The 17,456-nt window shown below is 35.4% G+C and overlaps 1 pseudogene; it reads left to right on the plus strand.

Moving 5' to 3' along the window:
* Positions 1-8,879: 8,879 nt before the first annotated feature.
* On the plus strand, positions 8,880-16,017 carry LOC149175158 (pectinesterase-like; annotated as a pseudogene).
* Positions 16,018-17,456: the final 1,439 nt, after the last annotated feature.

Genomic DNA, 17,456 nt, shown 5'->3' on the forward strand with positions numbered 1-17,456 from the left:
CAATGTGGGATGGCCCTAGTGGCCTATTCTGCATCTCAAGTGGAACAAGGGAAATTCCGTTTTCCTAATTGTATGAACCTTAAGTTCAATAAAGGCTATTCTTGTTGTCTATTTGTAGTAACCATCAGTTCAACAAGGGAGAGACCTATTGTCTATTCATATGAGCTATCAACCGGAATGTAGAAAGGGCCTTGTGACCAATTCATAAGTGCCTCAATGCATAAGTGTCTGACTCTGTAACCAAATTGTGCATGAAATATCCCCATACCAATCAATGCCACTCATCGCCCTTGCCCACATGACATATGCAGCGATCACACAAACCATGACAAAAATGAAACTATAACCATCTTTGAAACAATTTCACCTCCAAGATAAAACACTTATCATAATCATAACAAAATGAATTATCAATGAAGATTTCGTGGTTGTGTATTTCCTTTGATCGAAGGTCTTATTTATAGTTGAGGTTACGGCCCAGGGCTCCAGAAATCTGACATCCCCCATGAATCTACTGAAGTTTTAAAAACATTTTTATGGTTGACCAACACTATAATGTGCCCAAAACCATTTATTCCTTTCTAACCATGTCTTATCGGCTTGTAGTCTTGGATCAGTCCACCCATGTGACTGCCCCATGTGACCTTGTCTTGCAGTTCACTGGGAATTTTCTTGATGACATCATTAAGCCACGTGGGAGCCCATGAGGGGTTCCATGTGTCACCCTATTTTATCCTTTTCACCAGTCATGACATGCCAAAAGATTTCCATATGGCAGCTTCTGGATGTGCAGCATGTCATTCCATGTTGTCATTGCCACCACATCACACCCTAAGGTTGGTTTCCATGTGTTCAGGTCGTGTTTCTTATGTCATCATATCCAACCAACTATATAGTGCCAAGTGTCACAAAGGGATTGATCCACATGGCACAATTCTATTGGTCATAAATAAATGTTAAAGGTCATGCAATTCTTGTCGACATCCATAATTCATTTTAGCCATGTTGATTCTAAGTCGTATGATTGGCAAGAAAGTGCATAATATTTAGTGTTGTTAATGATCATTCAAGTTTCACTGATATCTATTGTTGACCTAGATAATGAACGGTTGATGCACCCAAACAATGCACATTGTTTAACACTAATACTTTGGTTTTTGTCCTATAGTTTGACCCTTCAACTAAAGTTGATTTTCAACTGGCCATAACTTCTCATATGAGGGGATTTTTTCAGATCATGATACACCGTTGGAAAGGTACCAATGTTCTCTATGCAATCATATAGTTTATAGATCATTTTGATGTCACAACTACATAAAAAATTTAAATAACTTTAATTACCGTTCAACTTCACTTGATGAGAACCTATAAGAAATATATTTTTCATATTGCTCCATAGAGAGTCTTGTTACTTTCTCATACATCCCATTTGACATCATTGACATCTTTTTGTCATAATGACAACACTATATGCAACAGGGTTTATGCCTCTTCACATTGGATGTTATTCAACAACCTTATAGGAATCCCATGCACCAATGATCTATGACTCTAGTGATTTGAATTAAATATTAAATAAGTTGATTGTCCCTTCTAACAAAGATCATATATTTTAATAGATTATCCCACCACCACCTCCTTTCTTCATGAAAACCATAATTAGCTATTTCCTTATATCTTAGCTTAGTCATGAGAACACGTGTAGTAGGATTTTAGACCAACGCAAAGAGTCCTCGTCATCTGGATCCCATTCAACTATTGATATGTTTAAAATAATGAAGAAATTGACTAGAACAAGCCAATAAACAATCTTAATATACCTCAAATGAGAAAAAAAACAAAGAATTAATGCACATAGAATGAGGAAGGAAACAAACACTAACATTCAAATACTTATGTGACCATTATGAAAACACTAATTGTATTTCATACTTGTTTCATTATGAAAAGGTAGCTTATTTGGGTAGGTTGCATTGGGATAGGTAGGTTTATATATTAGGTTTATAAGAGCATCATACTCATTCATACTCATTATTCTTTTCATAGTTTCATGTTAATTATTTTTTTCATCTATAAGAAAATGTTATTTTCTCAAGTACTTGACAAAGCACACGCCATATAGGCATGTCTTCTAATTTTAACATGGATTTGATTGAATCAATATTAATACATCAATATAATTGTAATAGCATGGACAAATTAATGCTTGAGATATGAATAAATAAAATTTTTTTTAAAGAATTTGGATATGATGATTACAATTATAACATCAACTCACCAAGGCCATCAAAATTATATGAAATTTAAAAGCATCATATATTAATGCATTTTTGCTTATTTTTTCTTGTTCCTTTTTGTTTAACTGTATTTTATTTTTTCTCTTTTTGAAGTCACCACCAATTACAAAACCAAAGATAACAAAAACCATTTCTATCAAAATTAATTTCATTAAGTAATGCATTTTTCTTATTCAAAATATGTGTGTAAGAGAGGTATTCAATTTATTTAATAAAAAACTTATAAATCCAATATGTGGAACTATATAACTCTCATACATAATACGGAGCCTTATCCAATTAATCAAAAAATAATTTTATTTTTTAATAATTTCTTCCATATAATATTACTTCTCAAAATGAAAGAAAAAATAAAAACAAAAAATAATGTCCATTATTATTAGTATTTTATAATAAACATATTAAAAAATAAAATACCATTATAATAATATCTAACACATAAACAAAGTACTATTATAATATTATTTTACACCTAAAATATATAATATTGCCATTAATTTTGAATCATTATAATAACTTTAAAATCGTTGAAAAATTATAGAATTCATTAAATTATATAACCAAGATTTTAAACATAATTTTTAATTAAAATTTAAATTTATTTAATGAAAGAGTTCTTAAAAACCTTAATTTGACCAACTCTAAAAATTTTAAAATATGATATGAGGCCTTATCCACTTAATCGTTTCTTAATACTCACATTATTAGTTTTATATAATAATCATAGTTAATCATTTCCTTATACCCACATTATTAGTTGTATATAATAATCATACTTGAGAATAAGGTACCACTATACTAAGATAGATATCTTGAACCTGGATAAACTACGACTACCTTATTAGAGGATAAGACACAATTATAGTAACATTTACACATGGATAATGGACCACTTTAGTTTTGCCATCATAATGCTAACTCCAAAAAGGTTTATGTTTATAGAATAATCCGTCACGTTAGATAACCATCCAAACATAATTTAGAAATTTTATGACTATGACCAATGAACATAAAGGACCACTATTTGCAAATTCCACACTTAAAAAAGTGTTTTTTAAAGCATTGCCCCATGTTAAATAAATAATTTTTTAAAATATATTTTATAGCCCATGCCTAGATTTGAAGCATTATCCAATTAGACAAAATTCTTCCTATTTTAATCCAAAAATTATTCTTATTTTAACCATTTCTCAGTGCCCCACTATTAATTTTATATAATAATCAAGTATATAATAATCGTACTTGAGAATAAAGTACCACGACAATAATATCTTAGACATAGATAAAATACCACTACCTACTAGAGGATATGATACCACTATAATAGCATTTACACATGGATAAGGTACCAGTTTTTAATTTGCCATCATAATACTTCCTCTGAAAAGTTGGATAAGGTACAGTATTTAGTTTGCCATCATAATACTTCCTCTGAAAAGTTGAATAAGGTACCACTATTTAATTTGCCATCATAATGCTTTCTCTGAATTGAAAAGATTTATACTTATAAGAATGATCCCTCATATAGTTAACCATTCAAACATAACTTAGATATATTATGACCAATGAATATAAAGGACAAGCATTTGCAAACTCCATCGGTGAAAGCATTGTCTCATGCTAGATGAATAATTTTTTAAGGTATATTTTATAGCTCGTGACTAAATATGAGAAACATGTGCAAATTGTATCGTTTAAAGTGTTTTTAAAATGATGTCACATGCTAAATGATTTTGTTTGAAGTAATTATACATGCAAAATAAATCTGAAGCCATCTTTTTGGGTTGGTAGTGAGCATCATCTCTCCCTAGATTCTATACCCAATGACAAAGTTTTTTGGTAGAAGATGACATGGTTCTTTCTCTTTGTCGTAATTGTCTAGGACATGGTGCTCTCTCTTTTTAGGACAGAATCAAAAGTATATTTTTCCACTTCAAATTGTCTCTGAAAATTTGATGTGAAAACAATGACAAGGTGGAATAGTGTGATTTGTTTATTGTGAGATGCTTTTATGAGTATTAATTGAGGGGCGTATTTTTTTGTTGTTGACTACTTAGTTGTTTTTAAAGTATAAACGTGAAAGCAAGTGGACAAATCATTAGAAACATATAAAGTATTATTACATTATTTGTTTTCTAAGATGAGATAGAAAGTATCAATGTTATTATGTAATTTGTTTATCTAGTTATTGCATTATTTGATGGTTTCCTTTTATGTATTATTATATATTTTGTTTGTGTAAAATGAGGTAAAAACTATTAATGTTATTATAATTTGATCTTTTAGTTATTGTATGTTTTATTGTTTATCTTTTATGTATTATTATATAATTTGTTTGTGTAAAATGAGGTAAAAACTATTAATGTTATTGTTTATTTTTTATTTAATATGCGATGTTATATGAATTATATTATTATTATTATTATTAATTTCAACATTTAGGGGAGATTAAATTATTTATACTAGTTTTTTTTAATATTTATTTTTAAATTTTTATTTATATTGATTGGAAATTTTTCTAAATGAATTGTCTTGAAAGGTAAAATTTGATGGAAAAATTGTTTGAATTATAAATGCATTACTTTTAATAGAAATTTAATATGAAATTACATTTTAAATTTTTATAAAAATAAATTAAATACACAAATATTTTACAAATAAAAAAAAAAAAATATTACACATAATACTTCGAAATTTACATCTAAAACCCTTAAGTGAACTCCAATTTTCATAATCCTTCAACTATATAGTTCACAATACAATACAATACAATTATATATATATATATATATATATATATATATATATATATATATATATATATATATATATATATATCTATATATATATATATATATATATACATCCATACCAAATTAGATTCCTTGACCATAATTACATTATAATAGGTCAAAAACAATTGGCTAAAAAAAAGTAAAATATGGATCAAAACCAAATCAGTCCTTTTTCGTGGGCCAGTTAAAGCCTTCTTAATTCCATATCAATGTATGAAGCCAAATTAGATTCCTGGACCATAATTACATTATAACAGGTCAAAAACAATTAGCGAAAAAAAAGAAAGTAAAAGATGGATCAAAACCAAATCAATCCTTTTTGGTGAGCCAGTTAAAGCCTTCTTAATTCATATCAATGTATGAAGATCCACATTGTTATGCAATGTTCAATGATGTAGCCCATGATATATATAGGTAGCCTCCTTAGTTCCATATCAACGTATGAAGATCCACATTGTTATGCAATGTTTAATGATGTAGCCATCATATATATAAGCTTGTAATATTGTAAAGAAATTGAAATTTCAGGCCTATATTCCATGCATAAGCATTATGACATTAAAATACTACTTAATTATATGTATAGTGTATATTATTATTCATAAATGTAAAATACATGAAATAAATATTATAAAAAATATATAACACATATTCCAATTATACAAAGAATATAGCACATATTTAACCAAATATAAAACATAAAATTAGAAAAAAAAAACAAAAGAATTATAAATTCAATTACAAATTATTATTAGATTTACATAATAAAAATAAATAAATTATACTTAGAAATTACTAACAAATAATATTATTTTATTTAATAATACAATAAATTATTAAAATATATTAACAAATATTATTATTTTAATAATACACTGAACTATTAATATAATAATTATTGTTGAATTTAGGCTTTTGTAATCCATATCAAGTTTTGATGTGATTTTCGCTTAAAACACTTCTCAATAATAATTATTTTTACTATAAACTCATTCCCATCTGATTGTACTCGGTGTTGTATATTATTATTTTTACTGTAAACTAATTCCCATCTGATTGTACTCGGTGTTGTACATGGTGTAAGCATTATTGTTATTGTGAACTAATTCTCATCTCGTTGTACTCTTTGTAAGCACGAGGAGGAATATGTCATAAGAACAAAATGATATAATTTAAAATTTTCGAATCAAAACAGTGATGAACTATGAATGTGATGAGCAACTCTAATAACTTATAAGCACATAAATAATTGAAATCAAAATTATTAGTTCACATTTAATTTTGGATTATGTAACTAAAGAGAAAATTCAATATCAGAAAAAATAAAATAAAATATAGATATGAAGATAAGCAACAAAATGTTTATAAATTAGATAATATATATGGGGTAAACATAACTTTGTTATTATAGTGTTAAAAAAATATAACAAATATAATAATCAATTAATTGTTGATTAAGCATGTTTTAATTTTGATCATATACGCATGTTTTAATTTTGATCATATATTTTTTATACAATTTTTAATAGTTTTTATAATACACAAAATTATATATATAAATAATAATAATAAAAATTTTAATTTTTAATATTTTTTATAATACACAAAATTTTATATATAAATAATATTAATATTATTATTATTTTAATTTCTATAAGATAATCTAAATTTAGAATTTTACTATAGGTTTCACTCTTTTTGATATATAATTTTCATATAAAATATTATCTCATAAAATAGAGTAACCTAAATTTCTTAAAAAAAAACATGCATAATTCTTATTTCAATTATCTCACTTGCTCCTTTTCCAACCCACCTGTTACTGGGAATAGTGTCTATGCAGAACTGCTAATCCCATTAAGGCTGGTAGCTACCTTAGAAGCAAACAAACTAAAACTACTTTCGTTTTCCTTTATGAAAGATAGAAGAGAGAAGAATAAAGGAGACCAACCTCTCTCTTGCGCTTGGTTCCTTGCTCAATTTCTCTCTCTTTTGATAGTCCTTTGCTACTTGCTTTTGTACCCAGCTTCACAGAGTACCTGTAGAATCAAAGCAGCATAACGATACACGAGAACATAGATCTATTATCATAAGCAATATAGGATCAGATGTATATTAACCACACAAATGCATAAAACATCAATCACACAAGTGTATGGAGGAAAACTTGAATAGTTTTATTGATAATCAAGAAAGAGCCAAGAGAATTACAACCGATTGTTCTGACCCAGTATCATCCTCTCAGCAAGTAAGCCCTTCTTCACCTCATGAAAAGATTAGATCACCCAACATTATGATGTTGTCTCAAGACACCAACAACACTTCCTCACAAGATGCAAAATTCCAGCCTCTGGATCTCTGGGATGAGGGATCCATATATAGATGTCTGCAAGGGAGGTGAGTCAGCTTGATATTTGATTAGTGTCTTCCCTCTGATAGTTCTTGATTCCACTTGGAGATTGATGATATCTTACTCATCCTTGGTCAAATTCAGAGAGGCAAGTGTCACAGGAGAAGTTTCTGGAAGATGCCATGCTTCTCCACCTTGCGGATTGACCCTGCCATTTGTCCCTTCTCGCCCATCGCACCCCATAGAAGGGCTTTTTGACATGCAATGCACCTACCATGTGTATTTAGGTGGGATGCAACGCACTTTGCCTATGGAGCAGGTGAAATGGTCCAGTTTTGACCAGTTCTGAGTAGTTTTTCATGGAGAACTTCTAGGAGAAGATGTAATCAGTTGACGTTGTTCTTTTAGGGGTTGGAACAACACCTTTAGGGACTTAGGAGCCCTTAGTTTAGGGACATTTATGCTTGGGGTTGCAGTGCCCAAAAATGTCTATAACACCACCTAGCTATCTCACCTTAATTTGTCCTCTGATTTGTTTCACTTACTCCTTTTCCAACCCACCACCTAGTTATCTCACCTCCTCTTTTCTCCAAGCCACTTGGATATTTCACCATCTTTTTTCATCACTCCTATCCAATGGACAATTTAATCAACAATTTCACCACCTCTACCTACCATTTTCTACCCACGTGTTTATGTTCATCATCAGGATATGGACCATCCTTCTGTGACCCCGAGTGTTTCCTTTGCTGCCTAAGCAAAATGCATAACTTAGTCTCCATTGATGGACCCTTCTTTGACTAGACATTGTCCATAGTTTTTCCCTTGCTGCATGAACAAAGTGCATAACCTAGTCCCTATTGATGGACTCGTGTTTGACAACACATTGCCCATAGTTCATGGACTCGTGTTTGACAACACATTGTCCATAAAGTGCATAACCTTACCATGGCCCAATACAATTATCATCGCCCAATACAAGCCCGTTAGTCATGTCATTCAAATCCTACACATAAACTACCATCAAATCCTGGCCCTCAGCTGCACATAACCTGCCGAAACCACCCTACTTTGAAATGATAAGGAAAGCAAGAGAGCCATGCGATTGAAAAGCAATGTACCTAGAGATAACCTGCTGACACCACCCTACTTTGAAATGATAAGGAAAGAAAGAGAGCCATGTGATTGAAATGCCAAGCCTTGATGTGACCATTAAGACAATCCACTTCGAATTTGAATTTGAGGATAAGATTTACATGCGTGTGGTGGAAAATGTTCGCCTAAAACAATTAAATTGTCTTCGTAAATCGTTAAACGGAGATGATGGAGAAGGAATCAACTCCAAAAACTCATTATAAAAGGCCAACACGTGATGGATTGGAGATAACAACAAGATTAACCATCCCCAATCTCTGTGTTTGAGTCCTTTTCAAAGCGATGGAAGGAAAGACAAAGAGTAGGAAAAGAGTCATCCCAGTCCATGCGGCTTCCCTAGTTCTCGTGGCGATCACAATCTGTGGTGACGTCTGGCTTCCCTTGATTCATGCTGAAGATGTACCGTCCATAGAGTCACAAAACCCAATGGAGAGTGTTGAGGTCGTTTGTAGCAAAACTCTCTATCTGGAGCTCTACTATAACACTCTCTCGCCTCGTTTAGGATCGTCTCCTACACAACCCAAGAAGTTTCTTCACGTTGCTCTGATGGTGGCCCTGGAGAAGGCAAATAAAGATTTCACCCTCATTCTCAGACTCATTCAACAAACCAGTGCTCTACAAGATTGCATGGAGCTCATGGATATTACAAAGGACCAACTTGATAGCTCTATATCTATTTTGAAACGACACAATCTAAAGGCCTTCACTCATGAGCAAGCCGGCGATTTACACACGTGGCTCAACGCCTAAATCACCAACCAGGACACCTGCTTGGACGACATATCAGATTACCCAAAAATCGTCATCAGAGTTCTGGTTGAGAGCAGCGTGCAAAACTTGAGGAAGCTGGTTAGTAATTCTCTTGCAATATCAAAGGCGACACAGGAGTCAGGAAGGCCTAACTCATCTCCCAAGTTACGCCTCCCGTTCGATTCCATCAAGGACGATTTTCCTTCATGTCTATCTGCAGGGGATCGGAGGCTCCTACATTCCTCTCCAAACGACGTAGTGCCGAACGTGATCGTGGCTCAGGATGGCTCTGGAAAATTCAAAACGATTTCACAAGCCATAGCTGTAGCCCCAGAGAGAAGTGCTAAAAGATATATGATCAAGGTGAAGAATGTAAATGTGTTAGAAAACTTGCACAGATGAATCTAGCTAGTAAAGGTTCAACACAAAGCTTTGCAAAGCAAAAAAACTAAAAGAAAATCGAAAGAAGAAAAGAATGATTCATTAGAAAATAGGTTACAATGCTCATGATATAGCATTACTGGGTGAATATCCCAAGGTAATGCACCATAGTGGTGATTAATGAGAAGACTCAACACCTACAACATGTTCCGGAGATAACTAGCCAGTTGCGAAGTGAAAGAAGGAGAAAATTCGGGAGTAAATCATGCAGAAGAACTAACCAGTTGCGGAGTTAAAGAAGGAGAAAATCAAGGAGTAAATCATGCAAAAGAAATCTTGCATGTAGTCCATGCTCTAACTAAGAGTCTGCATGTAGGTGTGTAGTAGTTCCAACACCCCCCTGAACACCACTATGGGAAAAAATAGAAAATGGGCCCTGGCAACTAAGGCTAAAGGTCACCCAAAATACAGTGCAACTTGTAGTAAAATTGAGGAAAGAGAGAAAACCTCACAGGAAACCCCCCCCCCCCCCCCCCCCTCAAAATACAATGTAATCAAAAGAAAAGAGGAAGAAAAGACAGTTGCTAAGCAACTGTGTCCTTCACTCCAAGACTCTTGCGCAGAGAGAGAAACTTCTGCTCAGTGAATGTCTTGGTGAAGATGTCTGCAGTCTATTCTGCTGAAGGACAGAACTGCAAATCAATGACTCGATCATGTACTAAATCTTTGATGTAGTGCATATGGATCTCTATGTGCTTCATCCGTTGCCACTGTACTGGATCCTTGCAAAATTTGAGAGTGCTCTGGTTGTCACACCAGATGACAATGGGCTGGTGGAACTAGACGCCTAACTCAATGAGGAAGTGTTGTAGCCACAGAGCCTAAATGGTGATGTTCACTACTCCTCTGTACTTGGCCTCAGCTAAAGAGAGAGCAATAGCATCATTTTTCTTGCTCGACCAACAGATAGGGCCAGATCCTAGACCGAGTGAATATCCGGAGGTGGACTTGCGATCAATGTTGTCTCCCACCTAATCAAAATCTGTGAAGCCAAGGAGATTCAATGCAGTGCCTGCTACATAGTGAATCCCGAAGGTGATGGTGCCCTGCACATATCGGAGGATGCGCTTGGCAGCATTCTAGTGTAGCTCACGCGGCTCCTGCATGTATCTAGAAACTGCCCCTACTGCATATGAGAGATCTGGTCTGGAGTGGGTGAGGTACAATAAGCTCCCCACTAGCTGTCGGTAGAGAGTGATGTCAACTAATGGAGTGTCACCTCCATCCTCAAGGCGGACCCCAGACAGAAAAGGAGTCGGTGCTGGCTTGCAGTCAGTCATGCGAAATCTCTCGAGGAGATCCCATGCATACTTAGCCTAAGAGAGTTTGATGCCTATGGCATCTTGGCTAATCTCAAGACCAAGAAAGAAGTGTAATGGAACCATATCTGTCATCAAAAAACCTATCATGCAAGACCCTCTTAACTGTAGCAATGGTTGAAGCCAAGCTGTCGGTTATTAGGAGATCATCCACATACAAAACTAAGATAAGAAGAGAATCATGTTTCCTGAGCATGTAAACATTTGAATTAGACTTACATCTTTCAAAAAATTGTGATAAGAGAAAAGAATCCATCTTCGCATACCAAGCTCTCGGGGCCTGCTTAAAGTCGTAGAGAGATTTCTTCAGTCTGCAGACCAAAGATGAATCTTGAATGAAACCATGTGGCTGCTACATGTAGATCTCCTCATATAGGTCTCCGTGAAGAAAGGCATTCTTCACATCCATCTGATGTACTTCGCACCCCTGGGCAGCCGCAATGGCAAGTGTAAGGTGTATGGAATCCATCTTTGCTACTGGAGCAAAGGTCTCGTCATAATCAATGCCATGCACTTGTTGGAAGCCTTTAGCTACTAGCCTCGCTTTCCGTCTGGTGATTTGCCCATCTACAGCACTCTTGGTCCTGTAGACCCATTTGCATCAGACAAGTTTCCTTCCTAAAGGAAGGGGGACCAGATCCTAGGTCTGGTTCTTGAGGAGGGGGTTATATTCCTCCTCTATGGCGGACTCCCAAGATGGATGCCCAGCAGCCTCAGCATAAGATTGTGGATCAGAAGACTGAACCAAATGACAATGCCAGGATGGCGATGGTTCAGTGGTAGTGAGGACAAGAGGAGGCTCAATAAACTCTGAGCTAGTCCTCTGCAGATCAAAATTATCCCCCACAAGACCATTTCTAGCAGCTGGGTGGTCTTATGCATATATCTCACGTAAGCTCCTTGTTCTCTGATTTATGACAGGGGAATATGATTCACTGCTGGAAGCCCGATCTGGACTTGGATGTGGATCATCATTTGCATGCACTAGATTTGTATCTGAAGACTCTGTCTCTGCATCTGCATGCTCTACCTTGGCATCTGCATGCTCTGTATCTGCATCTGAGTGTACTGAGTCATCATCTCAGACATGAGGTAGATAAAAGGTGTCTGCATGCGGCAATTGAGGTGCATGCGAGAGACTTTCCTCAAATTTGACACTTCGCTCAATGATGAGCTTGTCCGTAGAGGAAATTAGGAGTCAGTATCCCTTCACACCATCAGGGTATCCAACAAAGATGCACTCAATGTTCTGTGGATCAAGAGCTTTCCTCTTTTCAGAGGGGATCCTGGCCCATGCTCGGGAGCCGAAAACACGGAAGTGAGTGACCTCTGGTTTAGTGCTGCTCCAAGCCTCAAAGGGGGTCTGATCCTTGACACACCTATGAGGAGATTTGTTCTGGATGTAGTTAGCACAATTAACTGCTTCGGCCCATAGCTTATGAGGCAGTGACTTAGCATGCAACATGGAGGAAGCCATCTCTTTGAGAGATCGGTTCTTTCTCTCAGCAACTCTATTCTGCTACGGAGTGTATGGAACTGTGTACTGCAATTGTATGCTGGACTGAAGGCAAAGGTTTCGAAGTGTTGTGTTAACATATTCCCCCCCATTGTCTGTACGGAGGGCTTTGATCATTCTCTTTGACTGTGTCTCAACTAGTGCTTTGAAATCTTCAAAGTGCTCAAAAACTTCAGATTTGTTCCTGAGAAGATACACCCAAGTATACCGTGAGAAATCATCAATAAATGTAAGCACATACCTTGCTTTGTTGATGGAAGGATGAGGAAAAGGCCCCATGAGATCACTATGGATCAGATCTAGAGGAGAGGATGCTCTGTGAGTCTTGCTAGTGTCAAACATTTCTCTAGGATGTTTGCCAAGGACACACCCTTCACAAACTCCTTTGGAGAAACTGATATTTGGCAAGCCTTCCACCATCTCATGCTTGCTTAGTTGCTGCATATACCTGTAATTTAAGTGACCAAATCTCTCATGCCAAATCTTACTACTATCATCAACATGTGTAAGCAATAAGGAGGATTCAGATTCAATAAATTCAGAAAATGTATACAGTCTGGCTCCATTGTTTACCTCACCGGTTGCAATTTTGGAGCTGTTGTGTAGGTCATATATGTTCACTACATCTGGAGTGAATTCCACTCTCTTTCCAGTGCCAGAATGAGTGATCTGATAAACTGAAAGTAGGTTTACCGAAAGTTTTGGAACATGAAGCACATCTTCAAAGCTTCCGTGTAAAAGTTCCACTCTTGTTTTTCTGGTGACCTCAATAGGTGATTCATCTCCCATGAGGATGAGAGGTCCTTTGCATGCATCCAAAGAGGAATAGACTTCCTTTGCAGCAACCATATGATGTGATGCACCATAATCTATAATCAATGCATCAGGAGAAGAATTAATTGCAACTAATGCATGAAAATTGTTACCTTTCCCATGTGGCAGATCCTCAGTTTTCTTCTTGGCGCCCAGAGGGATGTGGTCCCCAAGGTTGTGCTTCTGAAGGATTTCTGCCATTTGGTCAATTTGTTTCTTCATGCAAGAGGATTCTGGATGGAATCCTCTTTGATAGTAGGTGCATCTATTTCATTTATTCCCTTTCTCATTTCTTGAGCCGGAGGAGTCATTGAAGGGCTTGGTGTACCCATCCTTCTTTGGATGGGAATGCACTTTTCCCTTGTCTTTTTGCTATTGATTTTTCTGATTTGAATCAGATCTATGATTTTTATTGTGGCTGCCATCATGCACAACAAGTGCATGCACTTTTGGAGGTTTGATTTTCCCCATGCCAATGAGTTTATCTTGCTCAAAAATTAGGGACTCCATAAATTCTTTGAGAGAAGGCATAGTGTAGGATTTACCTGTTGCGAGCCTTACTGAATGAAATGTGGACACAAAGACGGAGTATTCTGGTCCGAGCTTTGACATAATAGAGAAAATTTGGCAACTCTCCTCCTTGGATTTGTCAATTCCACAACCCTTGAGTTGCAGCAATAGATTATTATATTTGGTGAAGAAGTCTTGAATTCTGTCATAGTTCCGTGGATCCAATGATAGCAGCTCCACTTTGAGCAGATGTCCTTTCATCTCATCCTATTTCCTGTAGAGTTCTTTAACCTTTTTCCAAATCTCATTGGGAGTATTGCAGGCAGATAGATGAAACTGCAACTCTGGAGAGATGCATATGCATATGGATCCGTGGGCCTCATCCATATGGTTGAGGTACTTGGATTTCTCTATGGCTGAAGTGGGCTCCACTTCTGTAGCCATGGTAATCTTGTACAACCCTTTATGACGAAGGTATTGAGCCATTTGGTCCTTCCATTCGTGATAGTTGTACGGTGTTAGGATCGATGCTTTGGGAAACTCCATTTTTCTGTCGATCTTCGATCTCCAAGCTGTAATACCTACAAAATAAAGTACTGGTGCACCTTTTATCTAGCAACCTGTGGGCTATGAGACCATGTAAATGTGTTAGAAAACCTGCACAGATGAATCTAGCTAGTAAAGGTTCAACACACAGCTTTGCAGAGAAAAAACACTAAAAGAAAATCGAAATAAGAAAAGAATGATTCATTAGAAAATAGGTTACAATTCTCATGATATAGCATTACTAGGTGAAGATCCCAAGGTAATGCACCATAGTGGTGATCAATGAGAAGACTCAACACCTACAACAAGTTCTGGAGATAACTAGCCAGTTGCGGACTGAAGGAATGAGCAAATCAGGGAGTAAATCATGCAGAAGAACTAACCAGTTGCGAAGTTAAAGAAGGAGCAAATCAAGGAGTAAATCATGCAAAAGGAATCTTGCATGTAGTTCCATGCTCTAACGAAGAGTCCGCATGTAGGTGTGTAGTAGTTCCAACAAAGAAGGGAACCTATAAGGAGAACGGGGAGGTGGGTCAAACGAAGACTAATATCATGTTGATTGGAGAAGGCATGGAGGCCACGATCGTTTTAGGGAGCAGAAATGTGATAGATGGATCCACCACTTTCAATTCCGCCACATTCGGTAAATCACTAACCCACTTCTAAATCCTTCATAAATTCAGTTTGAGGGATCTTAATCTCACAATATCCCTATATCCTCACATTCAAGAGTATTCATCACTCCTTCCCTTCTTAGAAAATGATGCAACTATGTTTAACTACTTGAGTCCTTCAAGAGCTAATCTTCTTAACATGGTCGAATGCAGCTGCTGTAGGCAATGGGTTTATGGCACAAGACATGGCATTCGTCAACACACCAGGCCCATACAAAAATCAGGCGGTGGCTCTTCGAGTAGGATCAGACCAATCAGTCTTCTATCGCTGCAAGATTGCAACGTACCAAGACACATTATACACACATTCTCTTCATCAATTCTACAATGAATGTAAGATTTCGGGCACCGTAGACTTCATATTTTGGAATGCCGCAGTGGTGTTTCAGAGCTGCACTCTGGTCCCTATGAAACCCGGTGCAAATCAGAAAAATGCCATCACAGCACAAGGCATAACTGATCCGAACCAAAACACAGGAACTTCCATCCACAACTGCAATATCGCTCCAGATGCTGACCTCGTTCTGATGAAGAGCTCATTCCCAACATATCTGGGGAGGCCGTGGAAGGAGTATTCCCGAACGGTTTACATGCAGTCGTACATAGATAGCGTTATTCAGCTTGCGGGCTGGCTGGAATGGGATGGAGCTTTTGCTTTGAAAGCTTTGTATTATGGAGAATATATGAATACGGGGCCAGAATCCGCTACTGGAAACTGTGTGAAATGGCCCGGCTATCGGGTGATCAAAATTTCTAAATAGGCGAGCAAATTTACAGTGGCAGAATCCATACAAGGAAATTTGTGGTTGCAGTCCACTGGCGTCGACTACATCGACGGATTGACAAATTAGTAACATCGCTAGACTTTTGAAGAAATTAGTCTGTGTCTCTATTTCATTTTCAACTTTTGAAGAAATTCGTCTGTGTCTGTATTTCATTTTCAACTTTTGAAGAAATTCGTCTGTGTCTGTATTTCATTTTCAACTTTTGAAGAAATTCGTCTGTCTATGTATTTCACTTTAAGCTTTTGAAGAAGATCGTCTGTGTCTATAGTGTCCGCATTTCGCTTTCTATGGTTTTTGTATTGTATCCATGTTCCATAGAGTAATGATAAAATAAAATCATATTGGGCTTTAATAAATAGTTTCATAATGTATTGTGATTGTGATAGCAACTCTCATCCAAGCAAAATCATTTAATTCACTGCAATATCCTAACGTAACTTTTATCCGGCCCTATACGCCCTAAAACAAGAACATCTCATTGTACTACTATCATGCGAATCAGCAAAATTTTATAGCAGATACCGTAACTTTTTAATTATAGTGATCACCATTAATTTTAATTTATTTTTTTTTACGTTCGGAACCGAATCTTAGAAATAGGCAATGAAGGCTTCTCCATGCATAAGCATTGCATGATATAAAATTGTGAAGGACATTATATAAAACGGTGACTCCGGGGGATGTCTGAAGCGGTCCCAGAACATTGGATAAAATTGTTCAGTATTTACATGAAGGGGCCATCTCTTCTTTTTCCTGCGCACTTACTATTCGCAAAAATAGGATTAACGAACAATACTATTACAACAACATTATTGTTCATATTATCTCGAAAAAGCATACTTCAAAAGAAAATTATAATCACCTCGGGTTTATGTATAAACCCACTATTGTTATATATCATTTCAAGAAAACATTATTCAAAGTTGTTGAACATGATTCTCATATATTAATTTGGTAGATCATTTCAAGAAAACATTATTCAGTATCTCTCACCTTAAAATTAAAATTTTGTCTGGTACCAAATAAAAAGTGGTATAATATCCAATAATATGATTTAAGAAATATCATATCATATAAAAAGTGAACTAATGTAACATAATATTATTTAAAAATTTTAAATGCATATTTGAAGTCAACCAAATAAGTAACACAACGTTATTGAATAAAAATTATGATAAACCTGATTTGTCTTTCTAGGGTGCTTTCTCGTTATTTATTTGGAATTATTTGTTCCTATCTTGGTATTTTGTATTTTGTTATTATTTTTTTTGGTTTTTTGTTGAATTAAAAGGTCAAGAAGGCCATAGATATTATAAAATTTTAGATTAAATTTTAGTATTAGTTGGACAATGTTAATAAAAAATGTTTTTTTATCTTCAACTCTTAGTGTCGCAAAGGCCATAGATTCTTGTATTTTGTGAATTGACCAATGCCCAATTTCATTATGAAGCTCATGAAAATTTGTTCTTATCTTAACAATGTTTATTTTCTTCTTTATATTATTT

Source organism: Pinus tabuliformis, chromosome 4_1, assembly GCF_031772625.1.
Source record: "Pinus tabuliformis cultivar Carrire ecotype Pingquan chromosome 4_1, CPIR1, whole genome shotgun sequence".
NCBI lineage: Eukaryota > Viridiplantae > Streptophyta > Pinopsida > Pinales > Pinaceae > Pinus > Pinus tabuliformis.